Source organism: Herpailurus yagouaroundi, unplaced genomic scaffold, assembly GCF_014898765.1.
Source record: "Herpailurus yagouaroundi ecotype Mexico unplaced genomic scaffold, PumYag 162475, whole genome shotgun sequence".
Taxonomy (NCBI): domain Eukaryota; kingdom Metazoa; phylum Chordata; class Mammalia; order Carnivora; family Felidae; genus Herpailurus; species Herpailurus yagouaroundi.
In genome coordinates, this window is record NW_024423201.1 from 323504 (window position 1) to 351183 (window position 27680).

Consider the following 27680-nt stretch of genomic DNA (forward strand, 5'->3'; position numbering starts at 1 on the left):
GATATCTTTTGGAGAAGCTGTGTAGAGTGGCATTGTTGATCGAGGCCATTAAAGCTCCCATTCCCTCAAAGCTTCCTGTTGGGTTGTACATCAGGGGAGGTAAAGAGAGTGACCTCTCTACCAGATGCTCTAGGGTTAGTTGTTCTCACCTTGAAAGGTCACTCAGCCTTTCAAGGTGGACATCTCTGTATAACTTTCTCTTCTGGTTCCAATGATTGCTCCTTTTGCCTCGTCCTTATGGACCTAAGGGTGTTAATTCATTGTAACCAGTTCAGCATTCTTGCCCTGTTCTTTGTGATTCTGCTACACCCACACTTCTGTAAATAGTCCCTTTGTAAATAAACCCTCCTCAAATTATCCTAATTTGAGTACACCACCTGTTTCCTGTTGGAATCCTGATTTGTACACCAGTAAATACCATAGAATTGGGAAGAGGACTAATTCCTGTAATCTAAGTTAACAAGGTTTGTAGATCAGAGGTCCAAAATTTATAGTGTGCTCTCTATGACATGTTTTAACTTGAAGTGTCTGTGAATAATGATCATTACTGTTTAAACCTCCACTGTGATCTTTCTTAATGATTAATTGATGTTACTTGGGAAGCAGAATCCAAAACCGAAAGAGAGAAATAAAGAAGACCACTCATGTGTGGAGTATACTTTCATGCAGATATTCAAAGAAATTTATTGAAATAAATTTGAATTTTCCTTTAGAATTGTGCTCTTAATTTTGATGAATTTCCCTTCAATCTCTTTGAACTCAGCACTCTATCTGGGGTATAGAGTTTCCTGAAATCATTTATGGTGGATATTGGAAGAGCCCCACTTCAGACTATTATTGAAAACTAAACAAACACTATTAAGACATCATTTGCCAATTCTGTAAATCTTCTCTTCCTGTTGTATCTTGTGCCTTTAGGTTTAGTTTTGGAGAGATTTGGAAAGGCAGCATTAGCTAGAAGGAGAAATTGCCTGAGTGTCCAGGAGCCTGGGATGATGGCAGCATTGCTTCACACCTGGCCCACACATGGGTTTGTTTGTTCAGTGATGGCCAGGGGTGGAGAGGAGTCTCTTATAAAACCTAAACTTAAAAACCCAGACTCCAGATAGAATTTATGTTTTATATGAAAATACAATCTAAGAAAGAAATGTGTATTGGGCCCAGAAGAATTCTTTTTTTTTAAACTCTCTGAGTACTTTTTCCTTTACCAAAAGACTGATGATTATGGCAAGGCAATCTTGAAAATAACAATTTATGATCTCAGGGCTTGGAAATTTTATTTTATATTTTTTTCTTTATATTATTCATTTGACAGCAATTGTTTCGAGGGATGGATTGCACTCCCTTGGCAATCTTTTCATCTATTAATGTAACAATAAAGTTAAATCAGTGCATATTTCACAGAGAACTAGCAATATTTTAGATTTTTGCCTTTTTATCGGCATTGCATCAAGCTAGAGTATAAGAAGGCTGTTGATGGATGTACAAGTTTTTCCACTCACTACACCCTTTATTTGCAGAGCAAATAATTGTGTAGTTATAGCATGTGTGAACACAGAAGGGTAAGATTAGCAATCTTACTGTATGACAAGTAAGACAAAATAATCCAAAGAGAAGAGATTAGTTTCTATGTGGCTCTTCAGAAATGTTCATTTTAAATTTTTTTAAGGTTTATTTATTTTTGAGAAAAAAGAGAGAAAGAGAGAGAGTGCCAGCAGGGGAGGGTCAGAGAGAGGAGACACAGGATCCGAAGCAGGCCCCAGGCCCTGAGATGTCAGACAGAGCCTGACGCGGGGCTCGAACTGGCAAACTGTGAGATGATGACCTGAGCCAAGGTTAGAGGTTTAACTGTGCCACCCAGGCGCCCCCAGACATATTCATTTTATAAGACAGCATGATATTGTCAAAACAGGATGGTTTCAGTTACTGTTTCTTTTACTAAGTATTTCCTACAGCTATTTGCTTACCTTCTCACTAACAAACAAAAAACACTTTATTTTGCATTTGTGGGGAAGAGCTAATTATTTCCAGTATTAATTCCTTTGTAAAAAAAAGCAATCTTCTTCTATGTAGATATATTTGTGGTTGAGATATACTCTATCAGAATGTTTAAAAATCCTTTAACAAGATCTTTAACAGGAACTTACATAATTTGACGGGAGATGAACATTTTATGATACACAGAGATTTGGTTTAAACAGATGGTCTTAATCTGAGTTTTACCGAGACCAAAGTGACCCATGGGAACACTTGATACACCCTATGAATGCCCTGATATACACAGAATTGTATGTAAATACATTTATATGCTTCCCCTATTCCCCAAGAGTGGGTTTAAAAAAAACTAATATCACCTCACTTACAAATTATAGCAAGTAAAAAATGAAGCTTTTTGTCTTTTTTAATAATGACAATGGCAGAGGTAGTAAGTTTTTTGGATAGTAGTTCTTTTATTGATAAATGCTGACTGTGGGATTCCTCAGGGATCAGTATTAGCATGACTCAATCATTAATTTACTTGGATTTATTTATTAAATTAATTTATAAATCATTAATTTATAACATATCATGAAAACTTAGTATATGGGGGCAGTGAGGGATAGGACAATAAATCATATATTGTGTGCTATGTGAGTAGGTATAAAACAAGATGGGCTAGAAGCATTTCTGACTTAACCCTCCTGGGAAATTGCCCCAGAGCTCACAACTAAATAATACAGGGATGGAATCATCAAAAAATGAAGAGGCATGTAAAAGAAACAAGCATAAAGATCAGTATGATACTATTTTAAAAAATGTTTATTTATTTACTTTTGAGAGAGTAGACAGGGGCAGAGAGAGAGGAAGAGAGAGAGAATCCCAAGCAGGCTCCAGTCTGTCAGTGCAAAGACTGATATGGGTCTCCATCCCATGAACCATGAGATCATGATCCGAACCGAAATCAAGAGTCCGTCACTTGACTGTCTGAGCCACCCAGGCAGCCCCAGTATGGTACTTTTTGACATAATTTACCACAACAGTTAATTGTCCTAATGTTTGAAAAGCCCATTATTATTATTATTTCTGAAAATTTTTATATATAAATATGTATGTGAAACCACTTAAAAAAAAGTGGAAAGATATACCATGCAAATAAATGCTCCTGCTACCCAACCCTGGTATTCCAGTTTACTTTCTGAAAGGTAAATATTGTGACTGTTTTGTTTTTCTTTTTATGATAAACATGATGTTTTAATCAGGATACCTTCCTCTGGGGCTTTCTTGGTGTTATACTCAGCAGGGGTCTAATATTAGGAGGCTTTCCAGCAGTCACCTGATAATTCTCAAAACTCTAATGAGGTAACGTCAGATACTTTGTGCCAGTGTCTAGAAGCCGGGCCTCTAATGGTTCCACTCTCATAACATGGCTCTGGGAAAATCACTGAAAATCTTTTTCTCCCTGGACACAGACGTGGAGTTTGAATTTGGATTTGGGCCCAGGACTATCCCGTCACTAACGTTCGAACCTGAAGATTCACCAGGCTTTACTTGCATAGTACCAAATGCAGCTTAACTCTCACAGCATAAGTGGTTGCAGATAAGTACAGCAGAAAGACTTGACATTTTTGTGTGTCGTTATTTCCCAGCTAAACATGAGTGGCAGCAGCAAGTGCAAGTCTTGAATAGTTCCATATTAGTTATTTTGCAGAATGGGCTCTTCTTGGGCAATCACGTTTTAAAGTCGGATAGTTTGGTCTGTATCCTCCGTTTAGCTTACTGCTTGGCATCGGCAGTTGCATCATCTTTTAGTGTGACCTTTGAGGTGATAGAAACTGGCAGTAAAGATTAGATCTGTTGTTTCCTGCTCATAAACACCCTTAAGTCACATTAGATGAAAGCAGGTCAATGGTCAGAAATTATAGCAGACGGCAGGTTTGGTAACTGTCTCTCTCTAAGTTACGATTATGGCAGTAAGGAAGCAATTAAGATAGGTTTGGGTCAAATATTTTACATAAATGATACATTTTCAAATAGTTATTTAGCTTGAAATAGTTATTTTAATTAAACACACACACACTTGATAAAAACATTCAAATTGTACACATTGTGTAGGATGAAATGAAAGGCAAGTCTCCAACAAATCCTATGCCACTATCTTCCAAAATGACCCCGCTGAAGACGCAGACACCAACATTAGTGATTTCTTATGCATTTCCACAGAATTTTCCATACATGTAAATATATATGACATTCTTGTAAAAATATATAAAACTAATTTTACCTAAAAAAATCTATTATACACAATCTATATGTATATATAAAAATGAGTGTGTGTGTGTGTGTGTGTATAGCTATTTTTACTTAACATTTAATTTTGGAGATTAAAACCATATCATTCTTGGCTCCATTTCACCATATTTAACAGTGGTATGATATACAATTGTTTTCTTTATTTTTTATCAATGGATATCCATATTTTACCTAATATTTGGCTCAGTTTCTTAAATGAATACTCTGTACCTCTATTTTTTTTTGCCTGTATACAGTTTTGCCTACATGTATGTGTTTCTCTGTAGAGTTGTTCAATGAAATGTTTGCCTTTAGAATTAAAAAAAATTTAAAAAATATTTATTTATTTTTGAGAGAGAGTATGTGAGTGGGGAGGGGCAGAAAGAGAAGAGGGGGAGGCACGGAATCTGAAGCAGGCTCCAGGCTCTGAGCTGTCAGCACAGACCCCGATGTGGGGCTCGAACCCCTGAACCATGAGATTATGACCTGAGCCAGAGTGGGATGCCTAAACGACTGAACCACCCAGGTGCCCCTGCCTTTAGAGTTTTGATAAATAACGTAGATATTGCCAGATTACCCCTAAGGAGACTAGACCATTTTCACCGAATTCAGAAATGATCATGGTTCCTATTGTTCTACACTTTGCCAACACTATGTGTTATCAATATTTTTCATTATTTCATATTAAAAGGTAAAAAAATGGACTTCATTTCTATTTCACAGTCCAATGTATATGATCTATCTTTTTTCTCTTTTTGAGTCAATGTTGCTGTTTGCCTATTTGTCTAGTGGTTTGACAATTGTATATTAAGGCAATTAAAACATATTTACATGTGTTGTAAATAAACTCTCCCAGTGTTTTATTCATCTTTTGACTTTGCTAATTAAATTTCTTGCCATGTGGGGCTTGCAATGTTTATGACATCAAGTCTATTAATCATTTCTTTTATAGGGTTCTGGATTTTATTTTATTTTTTTAAATGTTTTTATTTTTGCAGACAGAGAGAGACAGAGACAGAGCATGAGTGGGGGAGGGGGAGAGAGAGAGGGAGACAGCATCTGAAGCAGGCTCCAGGCTCTGAGCTGTGAGCACAAAGCCAGATGCGGGGTTCGAACTCATGAACCATGAAGTCATAACCTGAACCAAAGTCGGCCGCTTAACCAACCGACTTAGCCACCCAGGCGCCCCTAGGGTTCTGGATTTTATGCCTTGTTAGAAAGGCTTTTTCCATTCTAAGTTTTGTTGTTGTTGTTTCCCTAAGCATTCATTGTTTTCACAACATAGTTCTGGTTTCATATTTTGAAATATTTCATATATTTGAAATGTATTTTTATATGAAGGATCCCAATTTCCCCCCACAAATGACTAGCTAATTTTCTCATTATCACTCTTGATTTAACTGGCCTTTTCCAGCTAATTTGTAAAGCCACCTTTCTCATATACTCAGTTATCACATACATTTGACTCTATTTTGAGATTCTGCCCTCATGATGTGTTTGTTCCTGAAGCACTGTCATATTTTATATGCTTTTTAAAAAATTTTTTTTAACATTTATTTATTTTTGAGACAGAGAGAGACACAGCATGAACGGGGGAGGGGCAGAGAGCGAGGGAAACACAGAATCGGAAACAGACTCCAGGCTCTGAGCCATCAGCCCAGAGCCCGACGCGGGGCTCAAACTCGCGGACCGCGAGATTGTGACCTGAGCCGAAGTCGGACGCTTAACCGACTGAGCCACCCAGGCGACCCTTGTATGTTTTAATTAAATAAAGGGCTAGTTCTCCAAGACCACTCTTTCGTGTCTACTCATAGCTATCCTAGCATTCTTATACTTCCATACCTTTGTTTTCCCTTTTCCCTATAGAATTCTTATCAAATTCCAAAATAGACAATGTCATTCATACTTTTGTTGGTAATCACACTGAATTTATGAATTAATTCAGGGATTAATTAATTAATTGTGTCTTTATATCAAAGAGGAAGATATATTTCTATTTACCCACTCCTTATTAGAATATTCAAGTTTTCTTTACCTACATCTTTTGCATTAAATTTGTATATTTGTTTAATATAGGAAAGTTAACAGTTTTTGTGAACTAAGTTTTTAGGTGACCGTATTAGTATATTCTCTTGTGGCTTTTAATAATTTTTCAGTTGATTGTTTTGTGTTTTTCAGGAATATAGAGTTGTCCCAATGAATGTATACACACACATACGTAAACATACACACACATGTATATAAATTATATATAATTATATGCACACATATAATTTATGTATATAAATTATACATATATTTATTTATATAAATTATATATATATATATTAGGTATATAAACATATATGTTTATATATATTTATGTATATATGTGTATATATATTCCCTATGCCTATGTATATGGCACTTTTAAATTTTATTTTTGAACAGATAACATACCCATAGGGTTCAAAAAATTGTAAAGAAGAGAAGAGATACAAAAGAAAATACTGAAATCCTCCCTCCCATACCTATCTCTGGACTCCAAAGTCTCCTCATGAGTTAACATATGTTTTTAGTTCTTGTTAGTCCTTTCAGAATCATTCTGTGTATATACCGGTGAATACAAAACAAATACATTTGCTTTGACACTAATGATAATGTGATAATGTGCTGTACACACTGTTTTATACTTTATTTGGGGGTAGAAGTGCAAGAGTGAGGAAGTAAAGAAATAAGCCCAGATGTTTATGAGTTCCTTCCATATCCATTTTCTTCAGTTCTTACTCATAGTCTACTCTGTGTCTTAGATGTCGGACATAAATCCCTGGGAAGTGGGACTGGAAGGCAAATGAAAGAGAGGCCACAGAGCACTTTGCTACACCTTCCTGACCTACCATGGTTATTGGGCTAACCTGGTGTGCCTACTGCCCTATTCCATTTGGATTTCTTCCACAGAGCTCCTCACTTCCCTGTTAGGCCAGAGCAATGAGCTATCAACCATACCCAGACAAATCTGGATCCAGTTGTGGGCTCAGCCCTGTCAGTATGCCAACCAGCGCAATGAGAGTATGAATTACTGCCTTGGAACATTCCAAGACTGTTCACATTCTCAGCCCCAAGTCGCTGCCAGATGCAACCGCAGAGATTCAAAAGACCCCCACACTACCCTAAGCCATAAGATCCCTGTCATATAGCATCATTGATCTTCTTTTACTCCCCTTCCATCAGTATTCTTGACCAATAATTGGGGGAATATGTGGCTTTAATTTTTTTTTCCATAACAAGAGAGTTAAGTTTTGTTTAGTAGCTGAATAGTAGAATGTTTCATATATAATGGAGTAAAAGGTTTTAGGAACACCAGATATATAATGGAATGGAATCCCATCATGCAACATTGTGTGATTAAGAATGCAGTATCAGAATAGAAGCTTAAGGAGCAAAGCATGATGGTGTAACTTTTTCGGCATAGTTTTTTTTTTTTTTTTTTTTTTTTTTTAATGCATGGCTTTAAAAAAAAACAGCTTTATTGAGATATAATTTATATGCATGTACTTTACAATTTAAATGCACACAACCCAATGGTTTTTAGTATATTTACATAGTTGTGCAACCATTCACCAAATCAAATTTTAGAACATTTTTATCATCTTCCTAAAAAGACTTACACACTTTGGCAGTCATTTCCCACCAGCGCCCCCTCATTTCCCCTCTCCCCTTCTGCTGCCCAGCCCTAGACAACCACTAATCTACTTGCTTTAGAGGTATGCCTACGTCTGCCACTTCTGGGCATTTCACACACATAGAATCATACAATATATGGCCATTTGTGACTGGCTTCTTTTGTTTGCATAATCTTTTCAAAGTTAATCCATGTTTAACATACATTAATGCTTCATTGCTTTCTGTTGACACATATTTGATTGAATGGATAGGAATATATCATATTTTGTTTATTCATTTACCAGTTTTTGTGCATTTGGATTGTTTCAAGGTTTTGGCTATTATGAATAATGCTACGATGAACATTCATGTACAAGTCTTTGTGTGAACATGTTTTCAATTTTCTTTAGTTTATTATGTAGGAGTTGAATTGTTGGGTTACTCTATGTTTAACATTTGGAGGAACAATTGTACTATTTTCCAAAGTAGGCATACCATTCTAAGTTCTCACCAGCTATGTATGAGAATTCCAATTTCTCTATAGCCTCAGGAAAATGTTATTGTCTGTCTTTTTTATTATAACCATTTCCTAGTGGTTGTAAAATAGTATTTCATTGTGGTTTTGATTTACATTTCCCCAGTGACACATGATTTTGAATCTTTTTTTCATGTTCTTAGCCATTTGTATATATTTTGGGGGAGAAATGTCTATTAAAATTAATCCCTATGTTTAATTGGGATGTTGCCTTTTTTTATTATTAAGCTGTCAGAGTTCTTTATATTTTGTGGATTCTAGATGTTTATCAGATTGGTTTACAAATATTTCTCCTAGTGTGTGTTTTCTTTCTTCATAATATCTTATGCAGCAAAAAAGTTTTTAAGTTTGATGAAGTCAAACTTATCTATTTTGCCTTTTGTCACATGTGTTTTGATGCCATTTATAGTTTTAGTTTTTAGAGTGAAACCTATGATTCAGTTTTAGTTAATTTCTGAATGTGTGTAGGGTGGTGTGAGGTAGGTGTTTAATTTCTTTCTTTGGCATGTGGGTGTCTGTTGTGATTTTAACATATGTAAATGGTGCTCAACGTGGAAGTGATCATCTTTTTTTTTTTTTTTTTTTTTTTTTTTTGAGAGAGAGAGACAGAGAGGGAGACGGAGAGACAGAGAGAGAAAGCGTGTGAACATGCAGAGAGCAGGGGAGGGAGACACAGAGAGAATACCAAGCAGGCTTCGCACTGTCAGCACGGAGCCTGACGCAGGGCTTGAACCCATGAAACATAAGATAATGACATGAGCGGAAACCAATTGCTGGATGCTTTACTAAGAGAATCATCCAGGTGCTCCGTGATTGCCTTTTTTTGAGATCACCTGAGGTCTTTAATTCTCTCAATAGAACTCAATAGTCATACAATGACTTAAGGCGTACACACCATTGTATATTCTGTATCAAATTCATAATTGAAAAAGAAAGTTCTTAGGACAGGTTGCAGCTTGCTTATTTTGTCACGTTATAGAAAATCTAATGCCACAGAAGGACTTGGAGCCCAGCAGGAATAGAAACCTCTACTTTCTAAGTCACTTCCTTGTTTTAATGCTTGGAAAAACTCATTTGGCTATTCCTATATTGAGCCCAGAATTCAGAAAGTTTTTTCTGCTCAAATGGCAATAAGAAACTTTATAGCAATCAAGGATAAAAGTGAAAATAAGTGTCATTTGACCTGCTTTGGAAAGGTATGTTTATTTAGTAGTTCTTGTTTTTCTTCCACGTTTATGATGCAGACTCTTAATTTTTTAAAATTTTATTTAATTATATTTTTATTTTAGAAAGAGAGAGAACATGAGTGGCAGAGAGGGGCAGAGGCAGGGAGGGAGGGAGAGAGAGAGAGAGAGAGAAAGAGAATCTTAAGCAGGTTACATGCTCAGTATGGACACAACATGGGGCTCCATCCCATGACCCTGGGATCATGACCTGAGTCAAAATCAAGAGTTGGAGGTTCAACCGACTGAACCACCCAGTCACTTGTTAAATTTTTGAATATTTATTTATTTATGCAGACTCTTAAATTCAAATCAAAGGAATTAAGCTTCCTTACATGAAGATTTAAAAAGGTCCAACTTTGTGCTCATAAAAAGGACAATGAATCTTTTTAAAGGAAATATATGTCTATCAAGTCAGTTTTAATATTTTTTCCTTTCTATTCAGAACAGCATCAATACTGGGGATTGAAGGTGCTAAATTTTCAGGAAAGAAGTAATAACATTTGGATGATGCAAAATTAACTATTAAAAAAAGCACATTATTATTATTATTTTTGAAAAGCATATTAAATGAGGTTTCATATATAGAAGGTAAAGGTGATCAGTACAAATCATCGGTGTCTAGGCCATTTAAAATGACTTCAACAGATAATATTTGGTGAAACAATTCCATACAAATGACTTAATGTTTGAATACATCAAATATTTTACCCCCAGAGTCAATAGAATTCATTGAGTGTTATATAAATCATTCAAGTCCAATGTCTGCATGGATTCCAAATGACTATCCAGGGAACACAAAGATACTGGACCAGAGGCAGCAATCCATCATGAATCAATTTAGCCTTCACTTGCCTAACATTCAGTCTTAAATAGATATTCTTCCATTCTCTCTGTTATTGACAGGGATTAACCCAAGAAGTTTTAGTCTGGTATTTCAATAAGCTTGGATAAACATATACATCTCTCTCTCTCTCCCTCTCTCATCTGTCTAATTATCTATGTTTTTTTTTTTCTCTTTTGTAGTTTTGTCATGGAGTTTCCATCCTGCTTTTATATCCATTGTAACCACTGAGAGTGATTTTGCTCTAATTTATTTCCCTCTGGCTGTCAGAGAGGCAGGGTGACGTGGAACTGGTGACTATCCTTAAGATACTGGGGGATAACGGGGCGCCTGGGTGGCGCAGTTGGTTAAGCGTCCGACTTCAGCCAGGTCACGATCTCGCGGTCCGTGAGTTCGAGCCCCGTGTCAGGCTCTGGGCTGATGGCTCGGAGCCTGGAGCCTGTTTCCGATTCTGTGTCTCCCTCTCTCTCTGCCCCTCCCCCGTTCATGCTCTGTCTCTCTCTGTCCCAAAAATAAATAAACGTTGAAAAAAAAATTAAAAAAAAAAAAAGATACTGGGGGATAACATGCAATTATGCCGGTTAGCATGGACTTCAGCCAGCTTGTGCCACTTTCTTTCAGCGGGGCGTTTATTTTTAGGTAGTAAGCCTTTGCGCACAATGTTAACTTGTTCACTCGGGAGAAAAGAAATCAGAGAAGTCCTGGAGTGGAATTAAATTTGATGAATCAGCACCACTTATGAGAAGTAGTGAAGCAAAAAAACAAAAATAATTTAGCAAAATGGCTTTTGAAATGATTAAAATTAATTATAGCCTCTGGCCAAAGTTTCACCCTAAGCCAAGGCGCCTTGTGTCTCCCCTCCTTCATCCAAATCAGCTTGCCAAGCATTTACTCTTGAACACTCCATTCTACCCTACCCAACCTTCCCTAGTAATGCCCATGTCCCCTAGGTTGGCTGCCTGTTGTTCCTGGAGGGACCCTTCACTTCCCGTACAACACTCCCTGTGGTTCTATGACAGCTTAAGATTTATTTCAACTCTGCTCTAGGTGTTTGGTTTCCTGTTGTTCACATTCTGATTTTCTCTATCATGAACTGAATCTGGGAAAGGCAAATTGGATCAGGGAGTAGTGGAGATGGTGCCATAACAAGTCCTTAGAAGAATTACTTTAGGACAGGTAAGTTCTTGTCCTCCATGAAGCCAAACCCCTCTTTGCCAATGAAAAAGGCTGGCTATACTGAGAATTAAGTAACACACCCTTGTTCAAAAATCCTTTCTGAGACATCCAGTAAAGGCCTTTTTAACAAAATTGCTGTGAAACTTTTGCTTTCATACACATATATTTTATAAGAAATTGAATTGTTTGTGTAAATATAATACCCATGCTGCTTCTGGTTGAGTATTTATGACAAATAATGACTGTGCTATCTATCCCTTATGTCCATGTTACTTCCTAATTCCAGGTGACTTTGCAGTAATAGAGTTTTCTTTGACAACACACCTACATTTGGTTATTATGTTGGTGATTAATGTCTCAAAGGATACAGTTTTGGAGGGCAGACCCAGACATTATCATTACTGATGTTGGCCCAAGACCTTTCAAGAGATAACGGTGTTTTGGGATGCATGCTGAGCAGTTAAAATATAGTCATCAAATTATAGAATTGGGAAGAAGCTGATAGATCTAGGTTCCTTATGTTCCAAGTGAGAAAAATAAAGTTTAAGCCTTGACCAAGTAACAGAGCAAAGCAGGGATCAAAACCCAGGCCTCCTGGTTTGCAGCTCAAGCAGTGGTAGAGTTCTGGCTCTTCCGTGTTCGTCCATGGACCCCCAGTGCTAGCCATGCATCCACACTATATTTGAGAACCCTACTCCTTCCCTGGGGCCGGGGCCAAGGACAAGATATGTGGTGACTGAGAGGTCTCTAAAAGTTCTATAACAAATGAGAATTGTGATTTTTCCACAGGAAGATTTGGGGAATCTATAGTAGCTACACAGGAGAGTAGGATTGGTTAGTACAAAAGACTCTAGAATTCATAGTTTCCATTATATAGGATCAAAAAATACTGTTAAAGGAAAAACCTGAGACACAATAGATTTCCTGAGTCTTTTTTGTAGTTGTCGTGTTTTGTTCTGATTTGTTTTAAGGCTAATTCTGGTCTCATCTACTATCTAGTACCTCTCTCAATAATTAACTTTCTGTCATAAAGTCGATTCTGGTCTCCTCACAAGTCTAGTATCTTTGTTAGAAATTTGGGATTACTCAGGCACCTGCGTGAATCAGTCAATTAAATGTCTGACTTTTAATTTCAGCTCAGGTCATGATTTCAAGGTCCGTGGGACCGAGCCCTGCATTGGGCTCTGCACTGACAGTATGGAGCCTGCTTGGGATTTTCTCTCTCCCCCTCTTTCTCTGCCTCTCCCCTGCTTGTGCTCTCTGTCTTTCTGTCTCTCTCTCAAAATAAATAAATAAATATTTACAAAAATTCAGTAAGCAAATTTAGTGTTTTATTAATTTGGGAAAGTATCATTTATTGGCCTCTAATAATTAAAAATGTATTTATGTATAATTACATATGTACTATATCAATATAGGTTCATTCATTCATTGCAGATGAAGCTAAAGTCTATTGTTAACACATCAATATTCACTTCTCAGACATGGCAACTATTATCAGCTTGGTGAGGGTTCTTTCAGAATTTTTTGTACGCATATACAAATTCTTCTTTTAGAATTTACATTGCAGCTTAGTGTACATATTTTTTGGCTGTTTCTTTTCCTTTTGTCCCCCAACCACATCTTAGATATTTCTCTATGTTAGTGATATAGCAGATACAGCATGGTTTATTTAACAATCCTCTACTTATGAACATTTAGGTGATTTCTGACTGTTTTTTGTTTGTTTTAAAATTGAAATATAATTGGCATACAATATCCTAACAGTTTCAGGTGTATATCATAGTGATTTTATATTTTTAGACATAATGAAATGATTCCTCAGAAGTCTAGTTACCATCTGTTATCATATGAAGTTTTACAATATTATTGACTCTGTTCCCTGTGACTTATTTATTTTATAACTGGAAGTTTGTACCTCTTAATCCCCTTCACCTATTTCACCTGTCCCCTCAACCTTTCCCCTCCTGCTCACCAACAATTTCTTGTATTTATGAGTCTGTTTCTATTTTTTTTTTAGATTCCACATATATAGTATTTGTCTTTCTCTGAGTTATTTCACCTAGCATAATACCTTCTAGGTTCATCCATGTTGTAGCAGATGGCTTCGTTTTATGGCTGAGTAATATTCCATTGTGTGTGTGTGTGTGTGTGTGTGTGTGTGCATCACCACTTCTTCATCCATTCATTTATCAATGGACACTTAGTTTACTATCGTATGTCAGCTATTGTAAATAATACAATATCAATGAGTTGACTGCTACTGTTTTCTTCTGGAAGCTTTATGGTTTCACATCTTACATTCAAGTCTTTATCCATATTAAATGTATTTCCATATATGGTGTAAGATAGTGGTCCAGTTTCATTGTTTTGCATGTGGCTGTCGTGTTTCCCTAACAGCATTTACTGAAGAGGCTTTTTCCCATTGTATGTTCTTGCATTCTTTACTGTAAATTAATTGACTGCATATGTGTAGGTTTATTTCTGGGCTCTCTATTCTATTCTATTGATTTATGTGCCTTATGCTGTTTTGATTACTCTAGCTTTGCAGTATAGATTATTTCTAATTCTTAGCAATTGTACACAGTGCTGTAGTTTACATCCCATATGGGCCTTTTTGTTCTTTTTTTTATAATTGTATTTTTAAAATTTTAATTTCAGTTAACATAGAGCGTTATATTAGTTTCAGGTGTACAATATAGTGATTCAACAGTTCTATGTATTACTCGGTGCTCAACAAGATAAGTGTACTCTTAATGCCCTTCACCTATTTCCGGGCCTTTTTGTTCTTATGTGACTTTGTTGGTACGTGTACACGTACACATACAAAGAGTTGTTCATCATACAGTGAGCACAAGTTCTTATTTTAACAGACACTGCAGATGCCCCTCCAGGTGGCTGTGTTACAGAGAATGTATATGAGGGTGTTGGGTCCCCTTCACTCTTAGCTATTCTTAGTGTTTTAAAAATTTGTGAGTGGTGACAAATTTGTGTTGCTCTTGAGATTAAGCAAAATTTTTTTGCTATCCCACTGTTGTCTATGGTATTTGCTAAACACTATAGTGTTTTAAATACAGTAGGATATTCCTCTTTTCGTTTTGTTGATTGTGTCCTTTGCAGTGCAGAAGCTTTTTATCTTGATGGAGTCCCAATAGTTCATTTTTGCTTTTAATTCCCTTGCCTTTGGAGATGTGTCGAGTAAGAAGTTGCTGCAGCTGAGGTCAGAGAGGTTTTTTCCTGCTTTCTCCTCTAGGGTTTTGATGGTTTCTTGTCTCACATTCAGGTCCTTCATCCATTTGGAGTTTATTTTTGTGAATGGTGTGAGAAAGTGGTCTAGTTTCATTCTTCTGCATGTTGCTGTTCAGTTCTCCCAGCACCCTTTGTTAAAGAGACGGTCTTTTTCCATTGGATATTCTTTCCTGCTTTGTCAAAGATTAGTTGGCCATACATTTGTGGGTCCAATTCTAGAGTCCCTATTCTATTCTATCCCAAGGGATACAGGAGTGCTGATACATAGGGGCAATTGTACCCCAATGTTTATAGCAGCACTTTCAACAATAGCCAAATTATGGAAAAAGCCTAAATGTCCATCAACTAATGAATGAATAATGAAATTGTGGTTTATATACACAATGGAATACTACTTGGCAATGAGAAAGAATGAAATATGGCCATTTGTAGCAACATGGATTGAACTGGAGAGTATTATGCTAAGTGAAATAAGTCAAGCAGGGAAAGGCAGATCCCATATGTTTTCACTCATGTGAATCCTGAGAAACTTAACAGAAGCCCAGTGGGGAGGGGAAGGGGAAAAAAAAGTTACAGAGAGGGAAGGAGGCAAACCATAAGAAACTCTTAAATACTGAGAACAAACTGAGGGTTGATGGGGGTGGGGGGGGAGGGGAAAGTGGGTGATGGGCATTGAGGAGGGCACCTGTTGGGATGAGCACTGGGTGTTGTAGGGAAACCAATCTGACAATAAATTATATATATATAAAAGTATGTGTATATACATATGTATGTGTATATATATACATGTATATATACGTATATATGTATATATACGTATATATACATGTATATATAAAAGTATATTTCTCTTTATTCCTGGTTTGCTAAGATATTTTCTCGTTTTGTATGAAGGGACATCTAAGTATATTGAATTCTTTTATTCCACCCCAACTTCTATGATAAAAACAATTTATTCTCTAAATTTTAATGTAGATATTACAGTAACACATTTTCTCATACTAAATAAACCATTTTTTCTTTTTTTTTTTTTTAGAATAGACTCTAAACAGTGATGATATAGTAATTTGTATGTTATTGTATTCAGTTTGCTAATATTTTATTCAGGATTTTTGAATCTGTTGTTCGAAACATTCTTCTCTTATGCAGTCCTTATGTGATTTTGGGTCCAGTGTAGGAAAGCCTCATAAATGAAGTTTTGGGTGACTTTTTCTGTTTTTCTATAATTTGGAAAATTGTATCAGGTAAGGATTAATTTTTCTCTGGTCAGTTTAATAAAACTAGTGGCAATATCAGATTTTATTTTTGTTTATCTTTTCCACTGTTTTTCTTTTTAAGATTTAGTAACTATTTCAAAATTAAAAACTCTTATTTTTCAGTATTCTATTACTGATGTTTTATTAGACCAAATTTCCCCACTCTTAGTTTATTGCTTCTCTTTCTTTCATAGTACTGGCTTTCCCTGAATGATTGGAAATTCTTGGTTGGAGAGTTATCTTCTTCCTTGAGGTTTCCTATTAGACTATCTATTAGTTCTAACACTATATTTGTAGAGCAGGTACAATGATCAGGTAGTGGTTGGGAGATTTAAAACCTTTAATACATGCATTTTAATTTTAATTTTTGCAATGTGGTGCCATGATTCTGTTCACCTAGATTAAGTTAGGCAGGTGTGGCTTCATGTGTGGCTTTCCTGCTGTAACATAAAAATTAAATTTACGAAACAGGCCACCAGTGGTGGTGATGAGAGATGAGACAGGCCAAGAGGGATGGCAGTTTGTGAAACTCCACAGATTAAGTTTTTCTTCTACTCTATCTATATCCTCAGGTTGATGTGGTTTATTGTGTGAGAGATTACCAAATGCCATTTAGAAGTAAGACTTTTGACTAAGGTGGATAATCAATCAGGGAAGGAAAAAATAAAAGTTAATGTAAAGAATGATAATAACAGGTATTGGTTAAATTATGGGAAAATAGCCTCAGAAAGTGCTGTATGTAATTTGATATATTTTTGTGTGCAATTTGGTGATATGTATCAAATCATTAAATCTGTGAATAAGCCAGGCAATCCTATATCTAAACGCTTATTTGAAGGAAATAATCAGAAACATGCTCAAAGATGAATTCTGAAAATGTTTACCAAAGCATTATTAAGAATGGTTAATAAACTTAAAACAGCCTAAAAGCCCAAAGATAGGGGATGATTAAATCAGAATATTAATAAGATTTTATCAAATAAAAACTCCAGTGGCTTATTTTGTTTTGTAAATGCATAATAAAATATTCCACATTTGAAAGTTCATGATTCGAATTAGCATACTGAACCCTCTGAGAAGTCCTGCAATTAAAACTTTTACAACGGTTTCCACTTTGTTTGATCCACATGACTCTCTTCTCCCTTCTTGTAATTTAGAACATCTTGGAACACTTTCAGAAAGTAGTTTGGAAAAAAGTGTTAAAAAGTTTGTGTTAGATCCATTTAATAAAACATTACTAATAAAGAATTTAATGAGGCATGTTTACTGACTTAGAAAGTTTAAAAAAAAATAAATAAGTTTTAGTAATATATATAACCACATTACTAACTGTATATATGTATGTATTGTATAGGATATATACATTACATATATGTTATATATCATATATAACATGTACTATATATTAAGGAAAATGAAGCATATATAGAATGATACTATTATGTAAAATATCTCCGTCTAACAAGTTCATAGGAGCGTTCTGGAAGAATATACATTAAAAGGTTAATGTGGCAAAGAAATCATGAATAATTTTATTTTTATATTTCTTTTTAAAATTTCTTCAAAAAATTTCACACGAGGGATATATTATTTTGTGGCCAGAAGAAAACATTAAACATCCTATGGAAGCTTAGAGGTAATTTTCCTCAAGGGCTTAACATTTTATTGTAAGAGAGTTTAGAAAACATATTTGAATGATAATAGCATTACTAGAGTAGTAAGTACATGACATCTTTAAGTAGATATACAATACAGTTAGGGTAGACTACCCTTATTTATATGTAAAATGTTGATTTTTAGAAATTCAAGTAAGTACTATAGTGATTTTTTTTTACCCCAAGTGTACTTGAGTAATTAATTAATCTCCACATTCAGAATTAATGGTAAATAAAAACTTGCAGTATTCAATAATATATGTCAGTTTACTTTGGCTTTGGATAAAAAGAAAAAAAATTCTTCAAGCTTAAGTAAGTTATATTATTCAATTATAACAATTAAAATGCCATCATTAGCATCACTCACTTCTTCACTAAGTTCACTACTCTGTGTGAACTTGGTTTTGTTCAAAGTGCACGGCCAATGGCTCCAACCACAGTAAAATGTTTTTCGGGCTCTTTCTCACAACTTTGTACTTTGATTTGATCCTTCTGTTCTTTGAGCCAAATCTTCTCTTTTCATATTCCTCAAAGTTTATCCCATATAGGAGTCCTTTGAAGTCAAAGGCAAACAAGATTTGGATAACCTTATTTTTCCACATCTGAGTTTTGTTTTTAAGGCATGTTTTGTTTTTTCTGTCCAGATGAGGTTTACTAAGGACCAGATGTATTCTCAAGGCTCAGGTAGGTATGCACCCAACCAAACAGCCCCTGGTGGTTCCCAGTGATTTTCTGGAATGAAAGAATAGGAGAGATGGACATATATACGTTTACATGTTTCCTGTAAGGTCAACAGAAGAAAAGTCATAAATGTGTTTCCTGCAGAAAACCTAGAGGTCAAGATAGGGAAAGACCTCTTCCCAGAGCTACACATTCTTTCCTAAGATTTCTTATCCTGGTAAAATTGGTGGAAAAAAAATTTTAGCAGGTGACCAGGTTTATTAAACTATTTTACCATTGTTGATCATTTATCATTTTGTCTTTATTTTCAGGTGATTCCATTTCCATATATAGAAAGTTAATAAATACCTATTAACAACTATTTTATTAGTTGTGCATTTGTGGGGCTTACTTATTAGTAACTGAGAAATCCTTAGTTTCAGTATGAGGAACTGTTTGAAATTAACATGCATTGCAAACGAAGATAAATTGGATATAACTAAGTGAATTGGAATCCTGCCCATTTTGTTCTCATAATTCTTTTTTACCGTACATTCCCTTCTCTTCCCTCATTAGGATAAAAAATATTTTCTTTTGAATTTTTCATTCGTGTCACTGAAGAGATTTCCTAATGTCTGTGCCACTTGTTTTGCTCTCCAGAAATCTTTGGCCTATTTGGAGACTGTGTTTTGGAATTAATAATGACATTTGTTACCAGGTTTTTAAAATGGTGCTGCAGATGGCTGGAGTGGGCAAACATGTAACCACAAAACACACAAGATTTCCACAAATTGCGTTAAAACAGCCAAGGTGTTTTTCCAATCCCCAAACAATTGTTAATTGCTTTTCCCACCTTAGTAGAGTGTAGAATGAAAATTTTTATGTAAAACATTCAAAACTTGATATTTAAAATGTTTTTTTTTTTTTTTATTTTTCCAATTTAGGAGATTTTCTATGTGATAAATAGTAATATTCTGGTAACTAGTAAGTTTTCCTTTTGAGTAAGTTTAGACCATTTGTGATAGTTACATCATTACTATATGATTGCACACATAGCCTGTATCCATGCACAAAAAAGTCAAAAGCTTCTACCTGAGAAAGTTCTCAATTGATGCATTAATTTCATCATATTCATTACTTATTTCTTTTTATTTTTGTCCAAATTGAGATCATTCTACCCTTTGGGGAAGACTTAAAAATTAATGCAAATTGTAAGAATTTTGCAAAGATGCACAGGAAACTGTAAACAGTGCTTACCTCTGTGGGATAAAACTGCAGGGTTGTTTTGGGTAAAAGGGACTTTTTTTTTTTTTTTTTTTTTTTTTTTTTTTTGTTTTTTACCCTCTGAACAGTTTGAGATTTTTACTATGAGGATTTTACTATTATAATGAAATAAATTAAAAAGTTATCCCGGTGTGCTATTGAATTATTTCAAAAAAGAGAAAACATAGTATGTGCTAACCCTTTATTGGACTTCAAGAAACCAAGCATAATTATATTTTAATTTAAGTAGTTGCCATTTGGGGCAGGTTTGCAGAAATCTACTTGTAAATAGGGGAAAGTTCTTTCATGAAGACATGTGTGGATTTCATATCAAAGGACTTCTCTCCCATTCCATTTCCACACAGTACCGGAAATGAAATTTTTAGAGGCTGTGTCATATAGAGCCTACACCTCAGTCAATATAAGTGATATTATTGCTTAATATTTATAACTTTTCTGGTATCCTGCTGTAGGGGAGAAAAAATAATTCCCCCCACCCCCCACCTTTCTGAGTTCTTAGCTGAGGTCCCTATGGTAAAAGCCAGACCAACAAGGGAAAAATAAATTTATTAACACATAAAGTCACATATACATGAGAGATGCCCAGGAAAAAGTGAGTAACTCATAGGATTCAGGCTTAAATACTATCTTAGTAGGGAAATGGGAGGAGTATAGGCCTTTTAAGGGAGAATAAATGATTTTTGGAAAGATGAATGTGCCCTCAGTAAAATACACAGGGGGTATGAGAGTTTATGAAAGTTTTCTGGGTGTCGAATGGACTTCCAGGCTTCTCTCTTGTGGTAAGAGTCAATTCTTTCTGGTTGATGAAATTTCTGGGTAGATTTGGGGACCACTGAGTACCTTTTGAGAATGTGTCTTTAGACAGATAAATGGAGTTCAGAGAAAGCCTCTCCTGCCTTTGCTGTTTTTCAAGTGCCTACAGCTCAAAATAATCAATATGGCAAAGTGGCATCTTTCGGGGTGGTACGTTGAGCTGCCTTTCGCTGCCCCAGAGAATAATCGTGACTACTTCACAATTACATAATTTAATATCCTTTATTAGAGGCTACCTTCAAACATCAACAAAATGTTGAAGAGAGCTAACTGTGGCTCTCTAGTAAACAAAACCTTATATCCTAAGGATTTTTTACCCCTATACCTAATGTTAGTTTTCTCCCAGATCCAGAGATCCAATTTTAACCAAAATATAACTTATGGAATATTTTTAGTGCTATTTGAAAGAGTTTGTAAGTGTCTTTAGATTAATTGATGTAATAAATATAAGAGGCAATAGATGCCAAAAATTTTTTTTTAAATAAAAATCCTTCTAATACGAAAGGGATAATTCCAAAAGAATTTGCTATTGAATTGGATTTCTTAAAATGCACATAAATTTTTAATTACCATTCTGTAATTCTGTATCCAGTCTCCAAATTTAGAAAGCCATCAGTGTTGGATCTAAGTTCACATTTATTAATAAAAGCTTCTGAGCAGAAGATGGATAGCTTTAACAGAGGACACTCTCACTACACAGTCAGTGCAGTTACTGGGTAGACTTCAGGACCCAAAGAATCATCTGCAGATGTCATATTAGTGTTTAGTCATCATCAAAGCCTGCATCACTGTATCACATGACTATACCAGTAGTACAATGTGTTCTCCATTGAACTTTTTTTTTTTTTTTCAGCTACATTTATGGTGAAGGAGAGTACTATGTCTTTGAGTTTGTCTTTCAGATATTGTTACGGTATTAAATGCAATGGCATCTCATTTCGTGACACCATGCATTCTGTTAAAAAAACCTTAAAGAAAATGAGCATCTCTCAATCAAGGGATATAACCAATTCTATGAAAGTTTTATATTATGCTTTTTAAAAAACTGATGTTACATTTCAAATGTCTTTCAATTACTTCCATAATTGTCTCTTTTCTCACTTGGAAAGTACATGAGAAATAGGTCACATTTTTAGATATGGAAGAAATGCAAAGCCTATATTTCACATTAGAATGAAAGTGCTAAAAATTGTCTACACTTATTTTGGTGCTGATATTAAAAATATAGTTATTCGTATGCATGATCATTATCTGTTCTCACACGGGCTTTGTATCTGAATGATTTCCAAAAATACTAGGGGCACAGCATAAATGAAGTTATGAGTTATCTAATTAATGAAGGCAAAAACCTTGTAGTCATTGAATCAATATAGGCCTTGAAATTTCTCCATTACAGGTGAAGTTTAACCAGCACATCTGAACTTAACTCACTTTTCGGCTTGTTTCTCAAGGTAGGTATTTTCTTGAACTTGCTGTGTCTCCTTCCAGATCATTTTATTCTCTAGTCAGAGCTGTTATTTGGTCCCAAATTCCTTAGAAGAGGTTAGTTCGAAATAATTTTTTACTAAGGTTGTCACCTGTATCTGGATTTTACCTGGAAATTATTTTCTCTGAAACAAATAAAATCTTTTTTCAGGATGCTGGGCCTTTGCCATTAAAAAATATGTTCTTCAGAAGAAATAGAAGCTTGAAAGTTATAATTGCAATAATTTCCTTCTTCCTTAAACAAAACCAAAAAAATAATTACTTGCTGAATTATAGACTCAGTTTCTAGTGTAAGACTTACATAAATCTTTTTTTTTAAATAGATTTTATCTTCTCTTTGGAAAAAAGATAATACATAGATTCTTTTTCTCATTATTATTTTCTTATGTAATATTCAGTAATTATAATTTTCATAAGGTAATTAAGGAAAGAGGTTTCAAGATCATAGTTTTTCCAAGCACACACACACACACACACACACACACCCCTCTGATACCAAATAAAAAATGGCTAGGGAAAAATGATTTAAACCCTTTTGTTACAAACAAGCTATTTGTGAAAAATTTCCCACTAAAAACATTCCTCTCATTCTGTATCTGCTCTTTACCAGTATCCATATTTTTCATATTTCCCAGAAAAAGATTTCACTAGGTATCATTAATATGGTCAAGATACTAAGGAGAGATATGAAAGGGAGAAGCCAAATATCCAAATACAGTATTTTGGAAAGCAGAATACAAACAAACATTTTTTAAAGAATATATATATATACACAGGTATATTTAAAAGGTATTGCTTTGCATGTAAATACTAATAAAATATGGCCTACCCCAATAGAAAAGATGTTTTGACCCAGTAGTACATATTCAGAATGGTGGCCAGTCGGATCATGTGCATAACCACCAAGGATAATCAACTCTGGTTGTTTAGCTCTAATGATAATATCTCGTCTTTAAGAAGTGCTTTTACAATTTACATAGTTAAATCTCTTATAACATAATAAAATTGTTTTAGTCTCCTTTTTGCAAATGAGAAAACAGAGACTTGGGAGATGAAATGTGTTCTTTGGTGTCACTCACCAAGCAAATGGCAGGGCCACACCCGAACTCGAAGCTTGTCTAAATCTAAAATGTTTGCTTTTTCTTCTATCCATGCTGTCTCAATCTTGCAATAAAAAGTGCAAAGTCCCTATTAATGATGTGGCAGGTAAATTATTGGCAAGGTCTCTGATTCCTGGGATGTGTATTTTGAGCCCTGTTACCTTTCTCTTCACAGCCATGGTTAGTTACTGATTAGTTTTATCTGATCTTGCACTGCCCCGTCTGTAGCAGCAGGGAACTTAGTCCTGGCTTTACTTCCTGAGTGGAAGGTGGAACATGAGGTCCAGGTGTCAGTTCCTGGACTTATATGGAAGGGAAAGAAAATGATTAATGTGATTAGGGCTTTTCAAATCTGTACTGTGTGGACTGTAGTGACTCAAAATTCTCACCTAGTCCCAACCCTTTTTTTATGGCTTAGGAGAATTCCACCACTCTTGCTTTTTATTATTACCTAAGAAAGAATAGAACTTGTCCTAGGAGTGGAAGGCTGAGTGTTGAAAGATGGAGATCCTTTAGATCAGAGGCAATGTAGTGTTAGGAGCTGATTCTGGAGTCTGGTTCTACTTCTGGCTCTGCTGCTTTCTAATCCTGTGACCTCGATGTTACCTAATGTCTCAGTTTCTCCACCCGTAAGATGGAGATAATAATCATAATCAAAATCTCATAAGGCCATCATCAAGAATAGATGCGCAGCATCTATGAAGTGCATATAAGGGTACTTGACACATAAGCGCTACATAAATATTGGGTATCATTTGGCATTGAAGAGCTTTTTCTGCAATTTAAAAAAAAAAAGTGGCACAGCCTATCTTTACGATGCCTGAAGATAATGTTCAAAAGTATAGTGAGAGCACCTTTATGTTAAATGTAGCTAGATCATTTCTGGAACAGGATTATCAGGGTAAATCAGAACCAAGTACATGTACCCAATCAGTGAATATACATAATGGATGTCATTTTGCAGTGGCTGAAACGGTGCGAAAGAAGTGTTGGGTTAATGATTTATAAGTAGTTCATTAAGAGAAAACCTCTCTACTTCAATAAATCTCTCAATCAGTAAGTATGTGTTGGTTTATGACTTTCAAAAGATTGTTAATTTATCATGCTAAACTCACATGGCAGAGAAATCGAACAGAGGAACTATCTTTGGCGATCGGCAGAGAAATCCAATAGAGAAACTATCTTTGGTGAACTACAGACTCATGACAGTCCAGATGAAGGTGTGGTGTTGTAAAAACTTACATTTTTTTTAAAGCTCTATATCTTTTTGTTGGCTTGCTCATCCGAGAACCGCGTGAGAGGCAGCACGCTGTGGTCACCATGCTGCAGGGAAAGGACATGGGTTGGCTTCTGCCCTGAGTTTGAATTCAGCTCTGCCACATGCAAGATGTGTCAGTTTAGACATTCCAACTTCCCCATTCTCAGTCTCCTTATCTGCAGAAGAAGCAGGAGATAATAATACCTACTCCATAGGATTACTTTACTAATTGAATAATCTATGTGAAGCACCTAGATCTGTGGACGGTATAGGTTAGCTCTTTGAAATGAATTGCTTAATGTTCCTGTGAATGTGATTTCTGCACTATTCTCAAGACAGACACCTGGGGATCATCTTTGATTTATTTTTCACTCTTAAATCACCCCTACCCTATATTCATTTGTTTTGCTAGCGTCTTGTTAGTGATATCTCTCTAATCTGTGTTATAACAAGTCTGTCATTTCTTATTTTTTGAAGTTTATTTATTTTGAGAGAGAGAGAGAGAGAGAGAGAGACAGAGACAGAGACAGAGAGCATGCATGTGTGGAGGAGGGGTAGAGGGAGAGGGAGAGAGAGAACCCCAAGCAGGCTTTACGTTCAGCACAGGGATTGACACAGGGCTCCATCTAATGACTGTGAGATCATGACCTCAGCCAGAATCAAGGGTCAGATGCTCAACTGACTGAGCCACCCAGGCTCCCCAAGCCTGTCATTTCTGTTCCAATTATATCTTGATGGGGTTTTTCAATAATCTCTTACTTGATCTCCCTTCTAACAAATGTATGTTGTAAGTATTTTAACTCGCTAGGGGGACAAGGTTTGTGTTTACTTTTTTTTTATGTTTGCAACCTTAATGCCATCCTAGTGCCTAATACATAGTAGATACGAAATGCGCGCGCACACACACACACTTTTTAAAAAATTAACAAAAGAATAAAATTCATATCACTGAAATTACTCTCCACTCTGTAAAACCGATCACATTATTTCTGGTTGTAACCTTTCGGTGGTTTCCCATTTGTATTAATTGAGGTTCCCTAGAGAAATAGTGACACATAAAATTCAGTATCAAATCATTGCTCAGAGGATAATATCAAACTTCTGGCAGGGAATCTATGGCCTTCCATGATTTGGTCTCCAACTCTTCAAACTCATCGCCTGCCATTCTGAATCACTCAGAGTGCCAATCATGAGCCACACATCCTTATCCTCCAAGCCAGGACACCTCATGTTTCCTCCACACCAAAAGTCCCCGTGCCATGTATCTTTACCTTCTAAAACTCATTTTTAACATTTCCCTCTTTTCTGAAGGCTTTCGTGATGGTTTTCATTCTGCTGTCCGTTGGAAGATTATGGCTTCTATGACTTTGTGCGCCTACTGGTCACGTGCCTACTCCTGATATGGAACTCAGCACCATGGTAGTACTTGCTGTGTGGTTTCTTCTAGACTTCTCTGAGAGACAGACTGCATTTTAGTCATCTTTTTATTTACATCTCTAGGAGACAAGTTCTTTTCTTTATTTTTTTGGAAGACATGTTCTTAAAAAGTGCTTGGTTCATACTGTTGAATGTATTCATGGCAAAATGAATTAGTGAGCTGATAATTTTTTAAAATGGCACAGAAAATCTTTATTTTCATTTTTATGTTTTTGGAACTGTTTTCTCTTTATAGAACCCAGAACACAATTTGAGTTGCAGCTGTTATAAGGAACCATACATTCCAAACTTCATGGAGTTTGAAAATATCAGCAATGGAGTCTGTCCTTTAAGTAAGTATTCAGAGACTTCTATCATATGACAATGTCACCTCTGAGGATAAACCTACTGGTATAGACTGGTTCATTAAAGAGAATAAAAGTTCACAGGAGTGAGGAGAGCCTGAGGAAAATGATAGGAGAGACTTATTATCATGAATATTGAGAAAATTTCCATTCTCACAAGTTTTCTTGGTCCATGTGCTAGCAGCTTGATTTTTAAAACTTTCCATATACACATAAATGAAAACATTAAGTTATGAAAGAACCACAGTCTCAAATACCCTTGTTAAATGATAAATAACCTATGTAGAGCAGGCAAGCACAAGAGAAAATTTCCAAGTCTAGCAATATGGAAGTTATACAAATATGCCGTTGAGCATTTATATACCAAAATATATGTATGGGGAATTGAAGCCATCAAGGCAAACATATTTAAAACAAATGCAGGACATTGAATAAATTGGTTAATCATTTCATGCTTTATTCTTATCATTTCTGTGCTTTATCAGTTCTTATATTTTTGTACTTTAGCTAATGTATAATTGGTGCTGGCTTTCTAGTTTCTCCAAAAATTGTGCAAGTATAAAAATAATGTTTAAAGTCCCATTCCACTTTAGAGATTAAAAACTTATGTGAGTTGTCCAGAGTTAAGTCTTAGGTGAATGTTGGAAATATTTCTGTGAAGATTCCCTACATTCCGGGTACCATACAGTAGGCTGAAAAGGCATGATAACAAATAAGGTTTTTTGGCCACTGCAAGTATGAGCTTCAGTTATGTTGTGCGCCTCTGAGACACAAGTTCAGACACTTCTCAGATATTCACACTGCAGGTGGGCTGATGTTAAAAGGAAAAGATGACCCTTATTTCTCTTGCCAAGGGTAAGCTTCATGAGGTATAAGGGAGTTAAAGAGGATTTTCCTCTCTTCAAGTATCAACTCCTTCTAAAGGAGTATCTTCTCAGGTCATGTAGTTTCCTAGATGGTGCTTTGTTACTCTGAAAGCTTCTCATTCCTCATACTTTGGGGGGCAGCACTGACATGAGAGGGGCAGTATGTGTGTTCATTAATACGGGACTTGGAGTAAGACGACCACGTTCAAAATTCAGGGCAAGTTATCTCACCTTTAAGTTTTCATTTCATCACCTTGATTTAATATCCAATATTACCAGTCTCATTGCATTGTTGTGAACTTTAATGAAATTTCTTTTTTTTTAAATTTTTTTTTTCAACGTTTATTTCTTTTTGGGACAGAGAGAGACAGAGCATGAACGGGGGAGGGGCAGAGAGAGAGGGAGACACAGAATCGGAAACAGGCTCCAGGCTCTGAGCCATCAGCCCAGAGCCTGACGCGGGGCTCGAACTCACCGCGAAATCTTGACCTGGCTGAAGTCGGACGCTTAACTGACTGTGCCACTCAGGCGCCCCTAGTGAAATTTCTATGTAAGCTGGCACTGAGTAAGTAGACAACAAGCAT

The 27680-nt window shown here is 35.7% G+C and overlaps 1 long non-coding RNA gene across 1 annotated transcript; it reads right to left on the reverse strand.

Moving 5' to 3' along the window:
* Positions 1–18537: 18537 nt before the first annotated feature.
* On the reverse strand, positions 18538–24580 carry LOC121026787 (uncharacterized). Its single transcript, XR_005788450.1, has 4 exons — positions 24434–24580; positions 23353–23493; positions 22038–22216; positions 18538–18581 (listed from the first exon to the last, which is right to left on the reverse strand). It is a non-coding gene; the product is annotated as an uncharacterized LOC121026787 (long non-coding RNA).
* Between the last annotated feature and the right edge of the window lie 3100 nt (positions 24581–27680).